This window comes from Malus sylvestris, chromosome 1, assembly GCF_916048215.2.
Source record: "Malus sylvestris chromosome 1, drMalSylv7.2, whole genome shotgun sequence".
In the NCBI taxonomy this organism is placed as follows: Eukaryota; Viridiplantae; Streptophyta; class Magnoliopsida; order Rosales; family Rosaceae; genus Malus; species Malus sylvestris.
Window position 1 is genome coordinate 2,371,771 of NC_062260.1, and position 15,007 is coordinate 2,386,777.

A 15,007-nucleotide genomic window follows, 5' to 3' on the forward strand; every position below is an offset into this window, starting at 1 on the left:
GTATTGGTTATTGAAGAAAGGGTCCAAAAGTTGGAATCTAGCCCTAAGTATTGTGTGAATCTTCCCCTTGTGTTTAAAGTTAGTTGCTGCAGTCAGAAGTTGAATTCCAATTATTGATTTCATTATGTTTGCTTACTATTGCTTTAAGAACCTTTGTTTATCCTTGACATTTCTTTGTTAGCCCATACCCTTAGCCCCATTACAACCCTTTGACTTTATCTTGGGTGTTATGTGTTTCAATAAGTGGAGTTTGAAATCGGTACGAGCATATGGAATCCCTGGTTCTCGCTTCTAAGTAGTGGCATTACGTTCATGAGATCATATATATACATGCATTAATAATTCCAGAAAGTGCCTTCTTTGATTATAACATATGTGAGTGGCTAGTCTACATGTTTACATCAATCATCTCACATATACCTATTATAGGGAGTGTAGTCAGAAAATTTGTGTGAAAATAGAGAGTATATCCAGTGAGGAATTGAGGGAATTCTCTAAGGCATGTTACTACATTCAAACCATTCTTTGAATTGATTAAATGCAAGCTAGTGAGTGGTGACTGTGATTAAGTATGAGCTCGAGGGTAAGGATGGCTAAAATCTATGTGAGTAGTGATTTTTAGCATGTTATGTTTCATTGGAAATCCCTGAGGCAAACGTTGGAAGGTCTAGGTTATGTTTCATTTTCTTTGTTTTGCTCGAGGACTAGCAAAAGTTAAGTGTGGGGGAATTTGATAGGATCATATTTATGATACTTAGTTAGCTTGTTTTCTTGCATTTTCATAACTAGTTTCTACTTATTACAGTGTTTTAAGCTATTTTCGTGTGTTTTCAGGTTCAAATGACAAAGTTGGTAAGAAAGTGCAATGTGGAGCATTTTGGAACAGTTCTGGGCCAAGAATGGATAACACATGCATGGAGCAAGGTGGATGGACGTTTTTGAAGTTCAAGAGGCTAGGAACGTGTTGAAGAGATGAAGAAAATAAATTCAAGACAAAGAAGATAAGGAATCAACTAAAAAGAAGGAACATTATCCAAAACCTTATCCAACCTTATCTTATCCAAACTAACCTTATCTTATCTTATCTTATCCTAATCTTATCATACCTTAAATCCAGCTACAAGGGGACCAAAATATCTGATTTCTATAAGGTTTGTCTCTGCCCTAGACTTATGTCACACCACCCTTTCTAGACCCCTAGAAAGGTGGTGCCTCTCCCTCTTCTAGAAGCTTAGGAATCTGCCAAGGAATCCTTAAAAGAGTGTCTCACCCTTGTTCTTCTAGAAGCCCTAAAATCTGCTAAAAACCCTAATTCTTTTCCCCTTGGATTGGGCCGAGCCTTTCCTTGTTCTCCAAGATGTTGGTACCGCAAAAGCCTAGCCCTATATATACATGTTTCTGCCGCATAATTCATACCACCAACTCCTATATAATTCTACACCACAATTCATGCCAATTACCCAAAAATTAATTAAGTGCCGCAGCAAGGAAGGGAAGGAGAAGAGGAGTCATGTGCTGTGCAACCATCCAAGGGTTGTGCCGCAAGCCACCTACAACCATTGGAGATTTTTCGAGTTCTTTCTTCTCTCGTTTTGTTTCCATGTTTATTTTACTTTGCTTTTCAATTATTATGAACATGAGGAACTAATTCCTTTTTAGTTGGAGGTGAATTCAAAGCCATGGACATATGTTTTATATGAATTGATTACCTTCAATTATTGTTTCGTAAAACATGAATGTGATTTACTTATCTGCATTATTGAGAACTTATTCTTGCGTGTTTATTAAGGATGCATACTTAGTTTGCATGCAGGGATTTGATGCTAAATTATAAGGGAATTTCACCTAATCGTTATGAACTTATAATTAAAAGTAATGGAGATTGCTAGCCACAATAGTGTGAAGTAAATTCTTGGCAAGAGTATCATGCAATTCATAGTTACGAATGTCTTGTCAATGCTTATGATTTTCATAGAACTTAATGATCTTTGATCGGTACCTCTATCATGCTGTTCATATAAGGAACTTGAGAAGAATAATTTGGTTACGTTACGCTGTCCATTGATAGGAGCATATTTATGCACCTTAGTTAGCTAGTTCTTGTGCATTTATGTTGTGTTTTCTTAGTTAAGTTAGTCTTTTAAGTCAATTTCTTGTGTTTTCAGGTTTTAAGAGCAAAGTATGCAAAGTAGTGCATTTTGAAGCCTTTTGGAACAAAATTGAGCTTGGAATGAATGGCACATGCTTGAATCAAAAGGAATGGACGAAATTGAAGATATGAAGATATGAAGATGTGAGGAGTCCTAATTGAAGAAGGATTCCTAGTTAAAGATGGATTCCTAGAAGAATGAGGATTCCTACTCCAACAAGGTTTCCTACTTGAAGTAGGAAAGTTAAGCCTAAAGTTTCCTATTTTGGGTCGACCTTTCCTAAACCTAGATGGCCTTAAGTTCCAGCAACATTAAAGGTTTCCTAAGCATTTTTTGACACAAAGAAGGGTTCTAGAACACTTCCCTATCCTTGTCGTGCATCTCCTTGGGTTTGTGGGTTTCTAGAAACCCTATCCCTTCATTGCTTATCCTTGTTGCATAAGAAAACCAATCTCTTTCAGATGTAGGGACTTTGCCGCACCAATTTTAGCAAGGAAACCCTTTTTCCTTGCCTTGCAAGGCATTCTAGAAGCCTAATCCTTTTCCTACATATCTGCCGCACCTCTTATACCTTTTCCCCCTTGGATTTTGATTGCTTGGGCCCTAATCCTTATTTTTTGCTAAGTCTAAATCCTAACCTGAGTTCCCTAGGGTTTTATGTGCCTATATATACCTATATTTCAGCCTTGGCCGAACTACCACCTCCCATATACATCAATTCATGCCAGAAACATTCTCCCCTTCTCTGCCGCAGCCATCACCCCCAATTCTCCATAGTTCCTGACCAAAATCACCCCTTGCCACACCTTCCATCCATACCAAACACTACCATACCATCTCCCATCCATTCTTCCATACACATAACCCCCAAAACCTGTCCCCAAGCCTTGTGCCACAGCAAGGAGGAAGGAAGAAATCGTGAATGTACCTGCTGTCCAAGTTGGAGCGTCTAGGTGTTTTCTTTCTTTGGTTTTCAATGTCTAAATTTGTTTATCTTTGCTTTGATCGTATGAGGAACTAAATCCCCTTAGCTAGGGGGGGATTTGAAACCATGTTCATGCTTGCTATATGATTTGATTACTTTCAGTTGCGTTTCATAAGTTGTGAATTCAATTTGCTTATCTATATGAATTAAAACTGATTTGTGTTTGTTGGTTGAGAGTGCACACTTAATTTTCATGCATAAATGTGATGCTAGGATATAAGGGAATTTCATCTAATTATTATGAACTTATATTCATGAGTAGTAAAGGTTGCTAATCACAATCGCGTTAAGTAAATTCTTGGCATAAGTTTCATGCAATTCATAGTAACAAGTGCCTCGTCAATGCTTATGATTTTCATATAACGTAATGAGCTTTGCTTGTTTTTCTATTATGCAATTCATGTAGGGAACTTGTGGGAAATGCTTTGGGTTGTCGTATGCAATCATCCAATTCAATAACTTTAGGAAAATCTGAAGGTTAATTAGTGCAATACACGGTTAATCTGGGGCGTTGAGAATTCATGGTTTATTGAAAAGCAATTGGAAATCGTTTTGTATGCAAGTGTGACATGTGTGGAGAAGAACCTCCTAGCTAGCCAATCATCCATCTAATTCACCCAATTTCGTCTAGAATCTGTTTAAGTCTTTCTTGTTTTATTTTATTTGATTTTCGTCCAAAACCAAATCCCCCTTTACTTTAGTGTGTTTAACTAGTTAGAATATGTTTTAGATTGTGTTTTTAAGTGTTTTGAGTCTAGGAAAACACAAAATTCGTCCAAAAGAGTGTTAGAGTTCAAATCTGCCCAGTTTGTGTTTTTAGGCAGATTTGAGTGTTTTTGGGCAAATTTGAGTCTTTTGAGTTGTTTTAGTGTTTTTTAGTTTAGTTTTGCATTCTTTGAGTCTAGTTTAGTGTTTTAAACTTTGTTTTACATTTTTTAGTCAGTTTTAAGTGTTTTAGCAATCTCTCCTAATCCCCGGCCCAGAATGATCCCTACTTACATACTTTGCTACAATTGATAAAATGAGGGTTTAATTTGTGTGCTTATATATTTCGCATCAAATTTTTGGCGCCGTTGCCGGGGATTAGCAAAGTTGGTAATCCCTTAGATCTTTTATTTTGTTTTGTTTTAATTAATTCCAGATTCTGACCTTGTTTTATTTCCTTGTTCTTAGGTACTAGTTTATGACTCTGAGTTCTCACCCGGTTCATGAACATATCTTGGACTTTGACGACGATTTCGAGTGAGAGTTGAGACGAAAGAGGAAGAATCCAGAACCTAGTGAATCAAGTTCACATTCAGAGGCTGAATTTGAGTTTGAGGAAGAAGAACCCACGGCAAGGATGGGTGAAGTAATGCAAGACATGGCAGCGGACAACCGAACAATCAACCAGCTTTCCGCTTCGGGATTGGGCAATGACGCACCCCTATGCATCCAATATCCCGTGGCTGCTCAAGGCAAAACCGAGGAATTCAAGTTGAAGTCAAGTTTGCTGCACCATATTCCGAAGTACCATGGGTTGTCCATGGAGGATCCCAACAAGCACTTGAAAGAGTTCGAGGTGGTGTGTTCAAGCATAACTCCCATCAACGTCGACGGGAGCATATTGAAGATGAAGGCTTTTCCCTTTTCTCTCATGGAAAAGGTGAAAGATTGGTTGTATGAATTAGCTCCTGGAACTGTCACATCTTGGGAAAGCACGAAACAGGCTTTCTTGGAGAAGTTTTTCCCAACTTCTCAAGTTATTCTTCTATGAAAAAGGATAAGTGGAATTCAGCAAGATGAAGGTGAATCTTTTCCTACTTATTATGAACGTTTTAAATCTCTTGTTGCTTCATGTCCACAGCATCAAATGAAGGAGGAGCTTCTTCTACAATACTTCTACGAGGGGCTTCTACCAATTGAAAGTCAAATGGTAGATGCCTCAGCGGGAGGAGCCTTGGTGGACAAGACCCCCACGACTGCAAAGACTTTGATTGCGAATCGAGTGTTGAATGCTCAACAATACGAAGGTGTTGGACAAAAAAGCACCCCACAACAACACCAAGTGCATGAGGTAAATGCAATTTCCGAAATACAATCTCAATTGGCTAATCTTATTGTGTCACAGGTTGTTGAAGGAAACAAGATGCAAGGACCAAAGGTTTGTGGCGTGTGCTCTATGCAAGGACACCCCTAGGAGCAATGCCCTCAACTAATTGAGAATAGAGGTTGGGAAAGTGCAAATGCCATTGGTTTTCAAGGTCAAAATCAACCCAGAAGTGATCTCTTCTCTAACACATACAATACGGGATGGAGAGATCATCCAAATTTCAAATGGAGAAAACCCCAACAAGGCCAACAACAAAGTGCATTTAGGCAAAAACCCCTAGGTTTCTACCAAAAACCGTTTGCACCCACACAACCTCAAGCACAACCTGCCCAAAACAAATCAGGTTCGTCTATTGATAATGATTAGATTTTTCAATTACTAACTTCTATGGCGCAAGGTATGCAAACTAAAGACAAAAAGGTGGATGAGTTGGAGAAACAAGTAGGGCAAATTGCGGAGTTCATGGGACAATTTCGAGAGCAAGGCAAGTTGCCTAGTTCAACCGTTGTCAACCCGAGGGGAGGCTTTGAATCTGCCAAGGCAATCATGCTAAGGAGTGGAAAGGAAGTTGGAACTGATCCACAACCATCTAAATCAACCCAAAGAGAGGACAAGAAGTTGCAATTCGAAGAGGAGGATCAAGCCAAGGCCACGACAAGGAAGGAAGCACCCTTGCCACAGCCTCCTACACCCCCTAATTTATCCAATCCGTCCACCATAGGTAAGAAAGTTCCAATTCCAATTAATTCTAACGTTATTCCTCCAAATGTACCCTTTCCTAGCAGATTTTTGCAAGCCAAGAATGAAGAGGAGGAAAAAGATGTTCTGGAGACGTTTAGAAAGGTGCATGTCAATATCCCACTCCTTGATGCTATTAAGCAAATCCCAAAGTATGCCAAGTTTTTGAAGAAGCTTTGTACAACAAGGAGACTTATTCGGGAGAAAGAAGTGGTACATGTCAACGAGAATGTCTCTGCAATGTTGCAAAGAAAGTTGCCACCTAAATGTAAAGATCCGAGTAGTTTCACAATTCCTTGTGTAATTGGTAATACAAGGTTTGAGCATGCTATGCTAGATTTAGGTGCATCAATTAATGTCATGCCATATTTTATGTATGCATCTATGAATTTAGGAGAACTAAAAAATGATGGTGTGATTATTCAATTAGCCGATTGATCTAATTTATATCCAAAAAGAGTATTGGAAGATGTTTTGGTGCAGGTAGACCACTTGATTTTTCCTGCAGATTTCTATGTGCTTGATATGGAGGATTCAACCCACTCTTCACCATCACTGCTCTTACCTGGACGACCTTTCATGAAAACGGCTCAAACCAAGATTGACGTGGCCAAGGGAGCAGTAACTATGGCATTTGGTGGTGATATGATTAACTTTAAGATTTCTAAATCTGTTGAGAAGACTAATGATGTTCGTTCTTGTTGTGCCATTGATGTAATTGAAAAATATAGGGCAGGAATGTTCAACACTAATCAAGAAGGATGTTTCTCGCACCACAATCGAGGAGGCACTTGGAGTAAAGCACAAAGAGCACGCCCCAACCTTCAAATCACAAAATATGGCCGAGAGTATCCTTTGTGCATCTGTTCAATGTGCTGCCACTTCATTGCAGCACATGGGTGAGCCATCTTTTCCAAATTCAATTCCCATTTCGAATAAAAGGATGTTACCTTGTTTAGTGCAGGTACCTAGGTGCATTCAACGTGGTGGGAGAGTTCATGTTGATTTAGGGAAGCAAAACACCAAAATCAGGAAGGATCATTATCCCCTTCCATTCAAAGATCTAAAGCATGAAGTGGTTCGTAGGACAGGTTGTAGAGGAAGCACCCCTTCATGCCGTGGGGTCCAATAAAGCTTCAAAAGGAGTATCGTCCGGCTGCAAGATGTTAAAGCAAGCGCTACTTGGGAGGCAACCCATGCATTCAACAAAGGAAGACCTAGGAATCACTCCAATTCTAGATTTGCGTTCCTCAAACCCTTCTCTTTGTTGTTATTTCGTTTCTGCCATGTTGAGTGTTTAGTTGCTGTTTGGTTGTTTATGTTTTTTTTGGGTGAATTTATGCTTGAAACATTAAGGACAATGTTTGATTTAAGTGTGGGGGGGGGGTAAATAAGTGCTTTTGATACAAATTCGTGGGATTTTATCACCCATAACTTCCAATGTTGTTCCTTGCTGTTTTTAAGTGGTTTTTAAGCTGTTTTGATGCATTTTAGTGTGTTTGACATAAAAAACTGAAAATCCCATAAAAATTTGAAAAATTGTTTTGAAAAACCCAAAAAGAGTTGCTTTTGAATTGTTTTCGTGTGTTTGTTAGTTTCTTAGGTTACCTTCCAACACAATGATGAGGATTTGGTTTTTAATTGCATGACTGTTAAAGAGAGTTATAAACATGGATAAAAGTTGATTTACTCTTTGGTTTATGCTTGGTTGTGGTTATAACTTATGAATTCACATGCAATCATAAAGGAAAAATCAGTTTTTGTTACATGCTTGAAGGAAGGAACTCAAATTAACGCTACAACTTTGTGAGACTAGAGCCGAAACGTTTATTTGGAGAATTAATAATCTGTGCATTGTTGTTTTCTAAAGTCGTTGCATGATCTCATTATTCTTTGCTTGGTTACTACTTAGAAGGCGTTTCATCATTTAGTTCCAAATGCTAGAACTCATGCCCATTTCATTCAAAGCATGCTATTGATTGCATAACACATATTCAAGATGAAGTTGTGTAGTGACCACCAAAGCCATTGCCGTGTGCCCTAATTCATTATATGTTTAAGTTTAACCCCGTTGAGCCTTGTGTAGCCATTATTCTTTGTCAACCCACACTATCCTCACCTAGCCTAAATTAGGACCATCCATACCCTTGTTCTTGAAGCATAGTAAAGCATGACTCAAGATGAATTCCTTTTGATCAATGTAGTGCAGAAAACAAGTGTGGGGGAAGGGATTTTTGTGTGTGTGTGCCAAAGTCTTAAAAGAGGCACGGGTAGAAAAGAAAAAGGAAGAAATTCGTGAAGAAAAGAATGAAAAAAAAAAGTATGAAAAGGAGTTGAAAAAGATGTGGAGAAGAGCTCTAAAGTGTTGGTTGTTGAAGAAAGGGTCCAAAACATTGAATCTGGTCCTAAGTGTTGTATGACTCTTCCCTTTGTGTTTAAAAGTTGATTTCGGCATTCTAAAGTGAATTCTAAGTTGCGATTTCATTACTTTGCTTGCTATTGCGTTAAGAACGTTTGTTATCCCTATCTTTCTTTGTTAGCCATTACCCTTAGCCCCGTTACAACCCATAACTTTTATCTTGAGTGTTATGTGTTTCAATTTGTGGAGTTTGAATTTGGTATGAGCATATGGTGTCACTAGTTCTCGCATCTAAGTAGTAGCATTCCATTCATGAGATCATATCTAAACATGCTTACTAACTCCAGAAATTGCTTTCTTTGTTATACATATATGTGAGCGTTCGTTTTCAAGTTTACATCAATCTTCTCACATATAACTAGTATAGGGTGTGTAGTTAGAAAATCTGAGTGAAAATTGAGTGCATATCTAGTAAGGAATTGAGGGAATTCTCTAAGGAGTGTTACTACATTCAAAACATTGTTTTAATTGGTTAAATGTGAACTAGTAAGTGGTGAGTATGATTAAGTATGGGCTTAAGTGTGAAGATGACTAAAGACAGGAGAGAGTGGGCAGATTGACAACGGGAAAGGAGAGAGCACAGCAGAAAAGAAAACGAAAAGAATAAGAAATGGGGGACACGGACATAAGATGACAGAGAGGAGAGAGGAGCACGGCAGAAAATAAAAAGGGGAAAAAGAGGGTAGTGCGGAAGAGTGCGGTGCGGAGGAAGAAGCAGAAAGGCAGAGGAGAGGAAGTGAGGAGCAGAGAGCAAAAGGAACGGAGAGCTCGTCTTGCAAAAACGGGTGTCTTCTTTCTTTGTTATTTTTTTATGGATAATTTCTTATGTATTAATACAAGTACGTGTAACTAATTTATTTTGCTAGAGTGAGGCCATGAGCCGCAACATGAATACGTAGATTTATTTTTCAATTGCTTAAGTGTTGTTACATGCTTGCTTTGATATTTTCAATCACTGAATTAAACTATCTATGTACCTTGATGCTTGATCACCATTAGGATGCTTAGAAAAGTTATCGGATGCAATTTTGAACGAATGTCACGTAAAAATTGGTTGTGCTTCTTGTGATTGAGGATTGTACTCTCCTAAGGTAAATATCATGCTCTTAGGGGTTACATGGTTTAAGAAAAGGATTTTCACCAAGATTAATGAATCACTCATGTTTATATTTAATCCAAATGTCATGGATAAGTTGCATGTAGTGGTATGCGTTTTAGCTTGAATCTCACAAGTAAAACATACACAAGGAAAATCCAACCTTCAAAGCATGTGTGTTTTCAATTATTTAAGCAATTGGAAGAGCTATGTAGGAGTGTTGTTGGTAAAGGTTGAACTCTAGCATATTGTCAATCTATTTTTTTTCAATCATTTATTTTATCTTGAATTTTCTCATTTACTTGTTTTGTTTAGTTGAATCATTATTCCTATAAACCAATTCCCATTTTAGATATTTGTTTAAGTCACATCTAGTAGTATTTAGTTTCGTCAAATTAGTTTAGTTCTTAGAGTTAAATAAGTTAAATACACAAAAACTCGTAAATTGTTTATATCAGTCCCTGAGGAGATCGACCTTGCTTGAGCCATTCTATACTACAAACACTTGTTCTCTTGTAAGAATTTTCTATGGTTTAACCCTTTGTTTTACAAGTGGTAAAATCGCTATCAAGAAATTGGCGCCGTTGCCGGGGACTGTGCCAACAGTTCCCGAGCTTTTGTGTTTATTTTTCTTATGCTTTTGTTTAAGTCGTATTTTTATTAATCATTAAATTAAAATTAAAAAAAAACAGCAATTAATTTAGTTGAATTTCGATCTTTGATTAAGTGCAGTGGATGTGTGGTGTGAGATTTTTGTCTTTGTTTAACTAACTAGTGGTTGCCAATTTGCATAAATTGTGTTTTTGATTCATCTAGGTTTACTTATTTTTATTTATTTATTTTTTTTTCCTTTTTGTTGTTTAGTTAGTTTCTGTTAAGTTTTATTTTATTTTACTTTTATTTTTATTGTGGCTTAATATTTCTGTTGTTTGTTCAGGTGTAGTATATGGTGATTGGAACAAGGTTCAAGAATCAAGTGCTTATTCCTTACGACCCTAAACCAGAGAGAAGTGCAAGGAAGTTAGCTAGAGAAAAATATTTAGCACAAGATTCCAACCTTGGTGATACTTTTCTGAAGGATTTGTTCTGTGATCCTGAGAGCAGCACATCTATTTTCCAACCTTTGGCACCAGTTGCACACATGGCCCTAGCCTTACCTGCAGCAGGTCAACCTTTAAAGAATTCATTGGCAGCGAGAATCAATGCAGTGCCAAGGTGCATTATATATCCAGATGTGGAAGATGGGACAACCTTTGAAATCAAACCTCACATCCTCAACATATTGCCATCCTTTCATGGGTTGCCAAACAGTGATCCCAACATGCATTTGGCTGATTTTATTGAGGCATGTGACAACACCATAATCAGAGGTTTCTCTTCTGAAGCTATCAAGTTACGCTTGTTCCCGTTCTCTTTGAAGGACAAAGCCAAGGCGTGGTTGCATTCTCTGCCTGCCAATAGCATTACAACATGGACAGAATTGCAAGAAAAATTTCTCAATAAATTTTTTCCTCCTTCCAAGACTCTTGCACTCAAGAAAGAGATATTGGCTTTCGCTCAAAAGCCAAACGAGTCTTTCCATGAAGCTTGGGAACGGTATAATGAGATGTACACAAAATGTCCTCATGCTGGGTTTGATTCTAACCTTCAAATGAACATATTTTATGATGGTCTCAATGCCACCACCAAGAGTCAAGTGAATGCATCTGATGGAGGGTCACTAATGTCAAAATCAGCAAGGGAAGCATTTGAGTTATTTGATATGATGGCTTCTGAAGCCCAACAATGGACAGAAGAACAAACACAAAAGAGGGGAGTTTTTGAGATTTCTCAGAGTTCTCCTAATGTTTCTGCTCAAATTGCTAAAATGGAAAAGAATTTTAATGCCAAGTTTGCTGCCTTAATGCAGGCCTCTTCCATGCCCAATGCCCAAGAAGCATGCATCATTTGTAGTGAGACAACTCATAACATCACTCAATGCCCCAACAAGGATAGCTACCCTGAGCTTGTGCAAGAGCATGTGAATATGGTGAATAATTTCATTAAACCCAGAAGTGACCTTTATTCCAATACATATAATCCTGGGTGGAAGAACTATCCCAATCTCAGTTGGGGTGGCAACCAATAGCCACGTCAATACCAACAGTCTTACCATTCAACTAGTGAGACTAAGAAACCATCTCTTGAAGACCAAATGTCACAGCTAGCTCAACATATGTCTGCTCTCTCTAATACCACCAACAATTTTGTCCAATCCACACAAACTAGCATTCAGAATCTCACGGCATCAGTGGGGAATTTGGAGACTCAAGTTGGACAGCTTGCTACCATGTTCAATGAAAGAGAGAAAGGAAAGTTCCCGAGCCAATCTGAGCAAAATCCAAGAGGGATGGAGCATTGCAAAGTAATACAGACATTGAGAAGTGGCAAGAGCTATGACAACAGAGAAGTGGTGCACCATGAAGCCGAAGTGGAAGAAGAAGAGCTTACTGAAAGTGCACCGTTAGCTGCAAAGTCTCGGTCAGAGGCTATTTCTGTAGCAGGTATTCCAGATCCTAGTGCAAGTGACAAAGTGCAATCTTGACCCAACTTTGATTCAAACAAGGAAAAGGGCCTTGGTAGTTTATTTGCACCTTCTGACAAGCCACCATACAAGCCACCTTTGCCATTTCCACAAAGGCAGCAACAACGTTCCAAGGATCAACAATGCATTGAATTCATGAAGACGTTGGCTAAGGTTCAAATTAATTTGCCTCTATTAGATGCTATTCAACAAATCCCATCATATGCCAAATTTCTGAAGGAGCTATGTTCTAAAAAGAAAAAGTTCTTGGAATACGATAAGGTGATTTTATCTGAGCAATGCAGTGATGTCCTCTTACATAAGCTACCACCCAAGAAGAAAGATCCGGGGAGTTTCACTATCTCTTGTACTATTGGTAGTCTTGATTTTCATAAAGTATTGATTGATTTAGGAGCAAGTGTTAACCTTATGCCTTATTCTGTTTTTCAAAAATTAGGTGAAGGAGAACTCAAGACCACATCTGTGAGTCTTCAATTGGCAGATAGGTCCGTGACATATCCTTTGGGTATTCTGGAAGATGTGATTATTAAAGTGGATAAATTCTATCTCCCAGCTGATTTCATTGTACTTAACATGGAGGAAGACAAGGAAGTGCCTCTCATTTTAGGCCGACCGTTCATGGCCACCGCCCGGACACTTATTGATGTGGAAGCAGGTACTTTAACCTTAAGAGTGCAAAGAGAATCAGTTGTATTCAAACTCTTTGAAGCTATCAAGCGTCCTTTCGAACCTGAAGAGTGTTTTCGCGTTGATGTTGTGGATGGGATTGTGCATGCAAACTTTGCCTCACGATCATCTAATGATGAGCTATTAACTTGCCTCACCAACCATGATGCTACTTTATCTATGGAAGAAAATGTGGTGGACGTCATCGCTGCATTGGATAGTGCACCAATTCATAATCCAAAGTGGTGACATGTTTATGAAAGCCTTGGAGTACCTAAACAGCCTCTTTTTCCTTCAAGTGAGCAAGCTCCGAAGTTAGAGCTCAAACTACTGCCGAGCCACCTCAAGTATGCTCATCTCGGGGTGAATGAGACCTTGCCTGTTATTATTGCTGCTGATCTTAATGACACGGAGGAAGACAAATTACTAAGAGTTCTTCGCAAGTATCAAGATGCTCTGGGGTGGACACTTGCTGACATAAAGAGCATTAGTCCAGCTTTGTGCATGCATAGGATTTTTATGGAGGCTGGGACTAAACCAACTATTGAAGCTCAAAGACGTCTAAATCCGATCATGAAGGAAGTTGTAAGAGTTGAGGTGATGAAGTTACTCGATGCAGGTATCATTTATCCAATCTCGGATAGCAAATGGGTGAGCCCGACTCAGGTGGTTCCAAAGAAAACTGGTATTACTGTGGTGAAGAATGATAACAACGAGCTTGTGCCTACAAGGATGACCACCAGATGGCGAATGTGTGTTGATTATAGAAAGCCCAATGACAGCACTAGAAAGGATCATTTTCCGCTGCCATTCATTGATCAGATGCTTGAGAGACTAGCTGGGTCATTCTTTCTATTGTTTCTTAGATGGTTATTCAGGGTACAACCAAATTCCAATTGCCCCTAAGGATCAAGAGAAGACAACGTTTACATGCCCTTTTGGTACATTTGCATACAGACGAATACCATTTGGATTGTGCAATGCCCCTGCCACTTTCCAACGATGCTTGATGAGTATTTTTTCTGGAATGGTTGAAAATATTGTTGAGGTTTTTATGGATGACTTTTCTGTTTTTGGTAATTCTTTTGATATATGTTTGGATAACTTGTCTTTGGTTTTGGAAAGATGCAGGGAGACTAATCTTGTGTTAAATTGGGAGAAATGCCATTTTATGGTTAAACATGGCATTGTGCTAGGACATCTAATTTCAAGCAAAGGAATAGAGGTCGACAACGCAAAGATTGAGGTGATCGCCAAATTACCACCACCAACTTCTGTGAAAAATGTGAGATCTTTCTTGGGACATGCTGGTTTTTATTGAAGATTCATAAAGGATTTTTCCAAAATTAGTCGTCCTCTTTATAATTTACTTGCTAAAGATGCTTGTTTTGATTTTAATGTAGATTGTCATGATGCTTTCAACAAATTAAAGGATCTTCTCACATCAGCCCTAATTATAACAGCTCCAGATTGGACCCTTCCATTTGAGCTCATGTGCGATGCTTCCGATTACGCTGTGGGTGCTGTCCTTGGTCAGCGACGTGACAAGCTCCCCCATGTTATATATTATGCCAGCCGCACTTTGAATAATGCTCAGCTGAATTATGCCATTACGGAAAAAGAATTACTTGCAGTGGTATTTGCTCTTGAAAAGTTTCGATCGTACTTAATTGGTGTTAAAGTCATTGTGTATTCTGATCATTCAGCTCTCAAGTACTTATTGTCTAAAAAAGAGGCCAAACCACGATTGATTCGATGGGTCCTTCTCTTGCAAGAGTTTGATTTGGAGATCCTAGATAAAAAGGGACGTGAGAATGTTGTGGCGGATCATCTCTCAAGATTAGTAAATGCAAGCACTGATGAGGCAGATTCATTGCCTCTGCAAGAGAGCTTTCCAGACGAGCAACTTCTAGCAGTTACTCATCAAGTACCATGGTATGCTGACATCGCAAATTATTTGGCATCTGGAGAAATACCATCAGAGTTCAGTTACCAACAAAGGAAGAAGTTCCTCTCCACTATAAAACACTACTTTTGGGATGAGCCATACCTTTTCAAGCATTGCCAAGATCAAATCATTTGTCGGTGTGTCCCCTTAGAAGAACAAGAAAGCATCTTGAAGTTTGCTCACCACTATGCATGTGGTGGTCATTTTGGACCAAGAAGGACAGCGGCCAAGATTTTACAGAGTGGTTTCTTTTTGCCATCTTTATTCAAAGATGCATACCTATGCTGCCAGGCTTGTGATAAGTGTCAAAGAGTTGGAAATCTTTCTCG

At 38.7% G+C, this 15,007-nt stretch overlaps 1 pseudogene; it reads right to left on the reverse strand.

The window, feature by feature from the left end:
- Positions 1–11,008: 11,008 nt before the first annotated feature.
- Positions 11,009–11,115, reverse strand: LOC126634110 (small nucleolar RNA R71; annotated as a pseudogene).
- Positions 11,116–15,007: the final 3,892 nt, after the last annotated feature.